The sequence below is a fragment of the Cupressus sempervirens genome, chromosome 8 (genome assembly GCF_028749045.1).
Source record: "Cupressus sempervirens isolate cs-2001-9-10 chromosome 8, ASM2874904v1, whole genome shotgun sequence".
Taxonomy (NCBI): domain Eukaryota; kingdom Viridiplantae; phylum Streptophyta; class Pinopsida; order Cupressales; family Cupressaceae; genus Cupressus; species Cupressus sempervirens.
In genome coordinates, this window is record NC_143125.1 from 508,963,913 (window position 1) to 508,974,284 (window position 10,372).

The following is a 10,372-nucleotide window of genomic DNA, read 5'->3' on the forward strand; positions in this document are numbered from 1 at the left end:
GCTCAAGAAAAAGGCATAGACTATGGAGAAACATTTGCTCATGTTACTAGACTTGAAGGAGTTAGAACACTACTTGCATATGCTACATTTAAAGGATTCAAAGTGTATCAAATGGATGTGAAATTAGCTTTCTTGAATTGAATTATAGAAGAACAAGTCTACATTGATCAACCTAAATGTTTCATTGGTCCAAATAAAAGAGACATGGTTTGTAACCTACACAAAGCTTTATGTGGTCTGAAGTGAGATCCTAGGGCATGGTATGAGAGACTTCATGGATATCTAATAAAGATTGGGTTTCAAAGAACCAATGATAACAACAATCTGTATATTAAAGAGGGACCATAGAACACAATTTTGCTAGTAGAAATATTTGTGGATGATATCATATTCACAGGTCACGATGACTTATGCAAGTCATTCTTTGAAAAAATGAGGAAAGAGTTTGGAATGTCAATGTTTGGAGAAATAAAAGTCTTTGTTGGATTACAAGTTCATCAAATGAAGGATGACATTTACATTACTTAGTCAAAATATATCAAGGAGATATTTAAGACCTTTGGAATGGAAGATTCCAAACCAATTGGAACACCTATGTCTAGTGGACACAAGTTATCCAAGGATGATGATTCAAAAAAGGTAAATCAGACTACTTATAGATCTATGATTGGAAAACTTCAATATGTTGTTCACACAAGACCTGATATTGCATTAGCAATTGGTATACTTGCAAGGTTCTTTGTAAATCCCAAAGAAAATCATATGATGGCGATCAAAAGAATTATGAGATTTCTAAAAGGTACTCAAGACTATGGTCTATGGTACAAGAAAGGAGGGAACTTCAAGTTGTAATCCTTTACTGGTGTTGATTGGGCTGGAAGTATTGATGATAGGAAGAGTGCCAGTGGAGGAGTATTCTTTCTTGGAAAGAGGTTAGTATATTGGACAAGTAAGAAGCAAAATTGCATCTTTCAGTGTACATCAGAGGCTGAATATGTTGCAACAACAGTTAATTATTCCAACATAATGTGGTTCAAGAAACTATTATCAGGAATGAAGAAATCAAGGATCCAATGGTTATCTATTGTGATAACACAAGTGCAATCAACATATCCAAAAATCCAGTGATGCACACCAAGAAAAAACACATTGCAATCAAGTATCATTTTGTGAGAGAATTGGTTCAAGATAAAGAGGTTAGATTAGAATATGTTAACACAAAGGAGCAGGTTGATGACATACTTACCAAACCTTTACCTAAGGAAGCATTTTTGTATCTAAGAAAAAGGCTAGGGGCCATTGCCCTATCTGATGCTCACTAGAGTACGGATTAGTGATGCATTAATCAAGCTTCATTGAAGAACTATCAAATTGATGCAAAGAAGTCAAAGCTCATAGCATATGAATCAATATATTAGGTACATTGTAAAAGCATTATGTAAAGTCTTTGGCATGTGATGTCAAAGAGGGAGAGATTGAATCATGTCATATATTCATTAAGGGGGAGATTGATCAGAGGAAGTGATCTGCATATCAGAAAGAGGGAGAACTTGATCTGATAGAGTGTGAAGATAAGATGGTAGAGGGAGAATCTCAAAGGGAGTTCTCATGGACAAATATAAAATCAAAATGAAACTAAGGATATTATAAAATGATGTAGCCCAAACCCTGTTCAAAACGATACTCAAAAAAGAACAACACAACAAAGATTTTCAAACACTAGATTCTTCATTCAATTTCTCCAAATCTATTCTACCTTACAATGAAAGAAAATGCCTACTTATTACAATTTTGAAAATTACCATATTTGGCAGATTTTTAGAAGAATTTTTTTTCCATTTTTGGTAATTTCTAAAATACATCCTACAAATCCCAATTTTTCCCAAGAAAAGCCCCCAACTAAGGTAAGATGAATTGCCAACTAATCTACAAAATCAAGAGTATGATTTTAGATTTATTATAAAAAAAATTGAAATTTTAGGCTCCCAAAAAAATGTCAAAACATCCACCTATTGAGCTAAGCTCAATCAAAAATTCAAATAACTCCTCACACAATTGCCTATAAAATTTGATCCAAAACCCATATATGAGTCAAAAGTTATGACTCCTGGAAGTTGATACATCATTCTCCCCTTCTTGAAAGAAACGTAGCTCCCGCAAGTGACTATTTGTGGATTGCTAAAATTTTATAGGATCCAACTGCATTATCGCCCACTCAGATAACCATGTACTCTCTGTTTTAAGTAACCCATCCCACTGTATGAGGTATCCATTATGATGACCATGCCTTGTGGAGGTAGTCTGCCTATCAAGAATTTTGGCAATCTTTTCCTTCTTATTAGGGAGGTGATGTTTCCAATCTGCTCCTTGGCCCTCATCTGTATCAAGAACATCTCCATGGAATGTGTATAAATCAAAAACATTAAAAACAGGGGAAATGTCAAGATTTGCTAGTAAGCTAACTTTATAAGCATTATCATTAATCTTTTTTATGATTTTGCAAAGCCCAATCTTTGTATACTTCAATTTATGATAGGTGCCTATAAAAAATCATTCACACCTCAAGTAAACCATCAACAAGTCACCAACATCAAATATTTGTTGTCTTCGAGTAGCATCTACAACAATCCTGTAATTTGCATTACTATCCTGTAACTTTTGTATGACATCTTGTTGAAGCTGGTGAAAGTGTTCAACAAAAGCAACTCCATCATCACTAATTATGTCTCCTAAGGGAAGTGACACAAGATCCAGAATACCTTGAGGGTTTCAACCATAGACCATTTGAAATGGAGACTTTTTGGTGGATCTATTAACATAACTATTATAGGCAAATTATGCCTAGGGTAATGCCAAGTTCCATTGTTTAGGCTTCTCCCCCATAATGCAGTGTAATAGATTTCCCAAACTCTGATTGACTACCTCTATTTGTCCATCCATTTGAGGATGATAAGCACTAATAAACTATAACTATGTTCCTAATTTCCTCTAGAGAGTCCTCTAAAAATGGCTCAAGAACTTAGTGTCTCTATTAGAGGTAATGGTCTTTGGAAGGCCATGTAAATGAACAACTTCTGAGAAGAAAAGTTTTGCTACTCTAGTTGCATCGTTGGTCTTTTTATAAGCAATAAAGCATACCATTTTTAAAATTGATCAACAACCACAAAAATAGAATCATTACCTCACTGAGTGTGCGAGAGACCCAATACAAAATTCATACTCACGTCAGTCCATGGTTCGGCGGGTACTGGTAAAGGCATGTATAATCCTATATTTTGTGAATGTCCTTTAGCCACTTGACAAATTCTGCACCTTGCCACATATTTAGTGATGTCCCTCTTTATCTTGGGCCAATAATACTTATCTTCAACCAAGTGTATTGATTTGTCCTTTCCAAAGTGTCCAGCTAGTCCACCACTGTGAAATTCCCTTATATGTTTTCTTGCATGGATCCGCCTGGTATACATAGTTGTTTACCCTTAAACAGGTACCCATCATGCATAAAATAGTCACCTTTCACATGATCCAACTTACTAGAAGATAAAGCCTTTAGCTATTCTACAATTTCCCAAAAATCATCATCAATTTCATACAAGGTCTTAATAGCATCAAAACCAATGACCCCAGTTTCCATTGTGATTAATAGTGTAGCGCGCCTACTCAAGGCATCAACAACTTGATTTTGTTTTCCAAATTTATGCTTCAAGACAAAAGTGTATCCCTGTAAGAAAGATACCCACTTGGCATGTTGACTATTCAACTTCTTTTGTGTGTTGAGATATTTTAGAACAATATGATCAATAAACAACACAAACTCATGTGGGACCAGATAGTGCCTCCAATATCTTAATGCTTGAACAATTGCATAAAACTCTAGATCATAGGTAAAATAATTATTTCTTACTTCATTTAGTTTCTCGCTAAAGAAGGCCATAGGCTTACCTGCTTGGCTAAGAACAACACCTATCCCAACATGTGAAGCATCACACTCTACTTCAAAAACTTTGTCAAAATTTGGAAGTGTCAATATAGGAGCTTCAATTACCTTTTTTTTCAATAATTTTAAACTCTCTTCAGCATCTAGTGTCCATGTAAACTCCCTTCCTCTGGTATGGTCTATTATGGGTGTTATAATACTGCTAAAATTTTGGATAAACTTTCTGTAGAAAGTTGCCTATTCGTGAAAACTTCATACTCTTGTTATACTAGAAGGACTGGGCCATTCTAGGATTGCTCTTACCTTTTCTAGATCCATTTGAACACCAACTTGAGAAATGACAAAGCCTAGAAAGGTCAAACTAGTTTGCATGAACCTACACTTCTTCAAGTTCACAAAGAGCTTCTCCTTCCTTAAGACACTCAAGATGACCCTCAAATGTTGTAAGTGTTATTCCTTGCTTCTATTATAGATCATAATATCATCAAAGTAAACTACAAAAAACTTACCAATGTAAGCTCATAGCACTAAATTCATCAACCACATGAATGTGCTAGGTGTGTTTGAAAGCCCAAAAGGCATAACCATCCATTCGAACAAACCATCTCTTGTCTTAAATGTTTTCTTCCATTCATCTCCCTCTCGAATGCAGATCTGGTGGTAGCCACTTCATAGATCAATCTTGCTGAAGTACTTAGCCCCCACTAATTAATCCATCATGTCCTCTATTTGAGGAATGGGAAACTGGTACTTAATGGTAATCTTATTGATTGCTCTGCTATCAGTGCACATCCTCCATGTTCCATCCTTCTTTGGAGTCAACAATGTAGGTACTGCACATGGACTCATGCTTTCCCTGACCAGACCCTTTTGCATCCACTTGTTTATTCAACTTTGCATGTTGTGTTGGATTTAACCGATAGGCTGCTTGATTAGGCAAAGTTTCTACAGGAATAAGATCAATATGATGTTGAATATCTCTTTTGGGTGGGAGACCATCAGGTAGTTCCTTAGGAGCAACATCAACAAACTCCTCTAGCACCTTCATTGCCTCAGGTGGCACCACATTTTCTTGTTCTTCTCCTCTTTTTAGTACTAGTGCATAAAAATAACTTGTTACTTTCATCTCTTTGATAACTTCTCTTGTAGGAAACATGGTTTCATTCTTATTTTCATCCTTAAGAGGCAACAAAACCACTTTAGAGCCATCCTTCCTAAATGTATAAGTATTTTTCTCCTCGTCATGCATGACCTTCCTATCATACTGCCATGGTCTTCCCAACAACATATGGCAAGCATCCATAGGGATAACATCACACCATATCTCATCCTTACAAAATTTTCCTATGGTAAATCTGACTAAACATCTTTTATCAACTATTACTTCATTTACTTTCTTAAACCATGCAATTAAATAAGGATGAGGGTGCTTTTCACATTGTAAATTTATTTTCTCTACCATTTCTCTAGATACCATATTCTCACAACTACCCCCATCAACAATAACTTGACATACCTTTCCACTAGAAGTGCATCTAGTTCTAAAAATGTTGGGTTGGAGCCATGAATCTTTAGACTTCTTTGTAGGAACTTCATCTTTTTATAGGATGATCATTGATCTCCTCATCATGAGGGTTTCTCCCACATCTGGTGAGACTTCTTTCTCCTCCTCTTTTGGCTGAGCCAGGTTCACTCTAGGCTATCTTCCTTGATTTGTTTTTGTCATGTTATAGTTTGAGCATTTAAAGGCTCTATGTCCTTCTTCTCCACATACGAAACAAGTAAAGGGCCTCCGTTGGGTTTCCCATCCTCTTTCGCTGCCATAACCTTGTCCTCAATGAAATCCCCTTCCTCTTTCCTATTTTGCAGGATCTTGTCTAGAGTTTGTATTTCTTTCGAAGCCTTGGGAGGATTCTCCTCAACCATAGTTAGAACCTCCTCAAAATGGTGTTGAGGGACCCCTTCTTCCTCCTCTATTCCTCTGATTGTACTATTGATTCTACTTTTCTTCAGCCTTTAGAGCTAATTGGTAGTCTTCCTCCATACTGCTAACATGATGCATGCTTAGTTCATCTTGGATAGAGAATTTAAGGCCATTCATGTGTCTAGCAGCCACCTTCTCATCATCTTCTTTATGCTCTATTCTCCTTGATAACTTATAGAATTCATTTGTGTACTCTTGTACAGAAGACAAATTTTGCTTCAAATTCTGGAACTTATGAAACAAGGTTTGTGAGTAGTCTAATGGTAGGAACTTTTCTCGAAGCTTTTTCTCCATCTTGCTCTACATTTTGATCTTTTCCTTTTATTTTCTAGTTAATTCCTTTTGGAGGTGATCTCACCATATCATTGCATGCCCCTTTAATTTTGTGTAGGCAAACTTCATCTTCTTTCCCTCTGCCATAGGCTTACATTCAAAAAATTTACCCATCTCATTTAGCTATCTATCAACTCTTCTAGCTTAAGACTACCAGCATAGTCTGAGACTTCGATCTTGATCCCTTCATTTTCCCCTTCTAAAGCTCCAAGCACTCCATCTTCATAGCTCAACTTTTCCAAGGGTTCTTCTTCATTTTCTTCATTTTAATTAACACCTCTTTGATTTCCCTCTTCATCTGATTTTTCCTCTCCTTGTGCTACTAGTATTCCTTGATTATCCATTCTCTCATTCAGTCATTCAATCTACCTCTGCATATTCAACATAAATCTTTGCATTGGAGTGACACCTCCTCTTCCTCTCCCTCTTCCTCTTCCTCTCCTAGCCATCTTCTCTCTCTGATACCAAACGATGTAGCCCAAACCCTGTTCAAAATAATACTCAAAAAAGAATAACACAACACAAATTTTCAAACACTAGATTCTTCATTCAATTTCTCCAACTCTATTCTACCTTACAATGAAAGAAAACACCTACTTATTACAATTCTGAAAATTACCATATTTGTCAGATTTTTAGAAAAATAGAATTTTCCATTTTTGGTAATTTCTAAAATCCATCCTACGAATCTTGATTTTTCCCAAGAAAAGCCCCCAACTAAGGCAAGATGAATTTCCAACTAATCTACGAAATCAAGAGTATGATTTCAGATTTTTTTTTTTTTTAAATGTAATTTTAGGCTCTCAAAAAAATGTCAAAATGACCACCTATCGAGCTAAGCTCAATCGGTAATCCAAATAACTCCTCCTCACATGAATGCCTATTCAATTTCAGCCAAAACCTATATCCGAGTCAAAAGTTATGACTCCCAGAAGTTGATACATCATAAAATATTATTACTCATTTGATTGCTCTAAGTTTTCTTTACATAATGACATGTTGTGTTTCCATCAATGACAAGGAGGTGGATTGTTGATAACAATTATTCAATTGTATATTGTCATTGATGTTACACAAATGTTACACTCTAACTGAGCACAACCAATTGGAACCAAGCTTTGAAGACTCTTGTATCAGCCGAGCAAAAGACAAGTTCAATAATCTAGTTGAAGTCGAGCTAGGTTGGTCACCAAAGGAGTTCAATTGTGATTGAGTTAGAAGTTCAATGTAAACCAAGTCAAGTTGGTTACCAGGAACTCAATGGTAACCGAGTGACTCAGTTTCAGTTCAAGCCGACCTACATCAAAATAATTTTCTTTATTTTTTTTATGCAAGCTAACTTAGTGGATGTTATTTGTTTATTTGTAAGGAAATTCAAGCCAGCTTAACATTGTATTTCATATATATGAAAGGTCAAGATGTGGATTGAATAGAATGCAAGTGTTGAAGAAGATAAGATACGAATAGAGAAGGAAATTTGATTAAGGGTAGAATATCCAAGAAGCTAGAAAGAATATTTTGATCAAGAAGGATCCAAAGGATAAACCAAAACAATAATCTAAATCTACAATCCAGTTGCTTTGTCAATAAGGTCAATCATTGTTACTCTCTAACAATTGTAGTAGTGAAGAAATCTCTTAACAGAGTTGACTTAACAACCATTTTGTAAATCCTCTAACTAGGTTGCATTTATAGATTGAAGTATTTTAAGACCTCTAACAAGGTCACTCCTAACAAGTTGATTTAAATCCTATAACAGGTCACACCTAACAATGTGTTTTGTAACCTTTAACAGGATTGGCTCCTAACAGGGCTCACTTCAAAAGAGTGAAAAGTTGCAACTAGTTGCATTGGTGGTTTTCCCAAATTGGAAAATCTTGGTGTCTCACGTGTTCATGTTATTTGCTTATTGCTTTATCTTTTTACATCTAAGTTACTAAAGGTTAATTTCCACATTAATATATTAGATTTCTTTGTTAACCGAGTTATAGTGGATTTCTAGTTCTAACTGAGTTGTGTGTTTCAAGGAAGTTATTATTGACATCTAAGGGATTTGGATTTGTTTTAGTGATAACTAATTCACCCCTTGTGATATCCCCATTTTGACATGTAATAGTAATATTAATAATATTAAAATAATATTATTTTATAAGTAATATGATATTATAATCATATAATAATATCATATATATATATATATATACATATATACATACATATATATATATATATACATATATACATATATATATATACATATATATATATACATATATATATACATACATATATATGTATATATGTATATATGTATATATGTATGTATATATGTATATATATATATGTCGCATTATAATAGCAATGTGAAAGTATGAAATGAATGAGATAATAATCTAATATAATAATGATATTATGATGATTAAAGCATATTTTAACATAGAAACGCTATATTAATAAAGTATATAGTTGATATATTATTAAAATAATATATGTTATAATATCATTATTAATATAATATATCTTATGATATTAATTAATATAACTAAACTTATTAATATAAATATATAATTAATATAAATATATAATTAATACAATTATATTATTATTATGAAAGGACGTAACACACACACACACACACACACACACACACACACACATAGAATATCAAGCAATGAAAAGGATATCATATGGAATATTATCAAACTTATACAAATAAAAGGTGAAATAAGTAAATGTCTTGAAATGGGACATTACAAGTGGTATCAGAGCATCAATTTTGTCATCCTGTAAAGTTATTTCAGAAATAAATTTCTAAAAAGATTTATCAGAGATATTAGAATTTTAAAAGTGAAAGAGATTGAATAGATAATGCAGATCATAAATGCATATGGAGCAACAATTTTAGGAGGAACGCTAAATGATCATCATAGAAGTCATGCAGGAATCTATGACTCCAACTGAAACCAACAGATTGGAAGAAAATACAATTATGGATAGAAGAAATTGGCGTTCTGGATAACATAATGAATATATGGCCGAACTTTTAAATATATCTAAAGAGCTATCCACATTCAATGATTGTGTGGTTTACCTTCAAACTTATTATATAAGGACGAAAAATATGTTTGAACAACTAGAAATCATTACTGCTAAAAGTGGCATATGTCTCACTGAATCCAACTGTAAAATAGATACTTGCATTTGCCGACGTTCATTTTGCATGGTGGTTAAAGATGAGTCGTGTATCAATATAGACCCCTTCAGTAATGCTAGCTAGGAGATTTGTAAGGTAGATAGTGCTGAGGATGACATCGACCATTCTTGATGTGTTTGAAGAGGTTCACTATAAGAAACATGGAAATCTTAGTCTTAGAGCATTATAATTGGAAGTAAAGTTACTAAATCATTCTTCTATAATAGAGGGACTCGAGCTTTAATCCAAGGGATGTGAACATTCACACACATGAATTGGGAGTAAAGACAAGAACATATGTCATTACAACAAATTGTGAAAGTTAGAATTATTGAGCCTTGGATGTTATTCGAAAGGCATCTACCTTGGAGGGAATACTATTTTTTTTCACCGTGTAAGGAAGAATGTGAGGCTTTTGTGCATTCCATCTGTGGGGAGGACAGACAAATAAACCAGTGCACTTTCATTGGACCATTAAAGACAATGAGGAAGAATCAACATGCCTTCGATGGTCAATGATATATTAAGAGATAAGACATGTCAACAATAATGTAACTTGCTTTAAAATGACCACAGTGGACCGATACTTCCAAGTAGTCATCGATAATGAAAAAGAAGGGGCTTATATGGGAATAATTAGTATTTATAATTAATATAAACAAGGAAGTATAAAAAACAAAAATGATATCAAGTGCATAAAGAGGGAGAGATTTCAATTATATTTCTAAGTTATCTACCATATTTTAATCTGAGAGCAAGGAGTAAGTCAAGAGAAGATCCTATTTGGGGACATCATATAATCATTGTGAGGTAATCAAAGTCATATTAATACCAACGATGGAAAAAGGTAACGTGGAATGAGAGAGCAAGATAATCACGTACTCCTACATCATCACCCCATCACATAAGGTATGGAGGTAAGTTA